The sequence below is a fragment of the Penaeus monodon genome, chromosome 27 (assembly GCF_015228065.2).
Source record: "Penaeus monodon isolate SGIC_2016 chromosome 27, NSTDA_Pmon_1, whole genome shotgun sequence".
NCBI classification, from domain to species: domain Eukaryota; kingdom Metazoa; phylum Arthropoda; class Malacostraca; order Decapoda; family Penaeidae; genus Penaeus; species Penaeus monodon.
This window is the reverse complement of record NC_051412.1, coordinates 25,454,858-25,455,080: the sequence shown is the minus strand read 5'-3', so window position 1 is coordinate 25,455,080 and position 223 is coordinate 25,454,858.

Sequence of the window (223 nt, the reverse complement as noted above, 5' to 3'; positions counted from 1 at the left end):
TATCTATCTGTCTATATACATTATCCCGTTGCCTTTCTCCTCGTTCACTCTACCTCCCTCTCTCTCTCCTTTTCTTTGTCCCTTATCCTTTCTCCCCTCTTTCCTCCCTCCCTCCCTCTCTTCTCCCCTACCTTTCTATCTTTCTACGTGCATATGTGTCTGCTTCCATCGATAAGCAAGTATAGAGTGCTCGATCGTATCATGGTCAACACACTTGATCGCC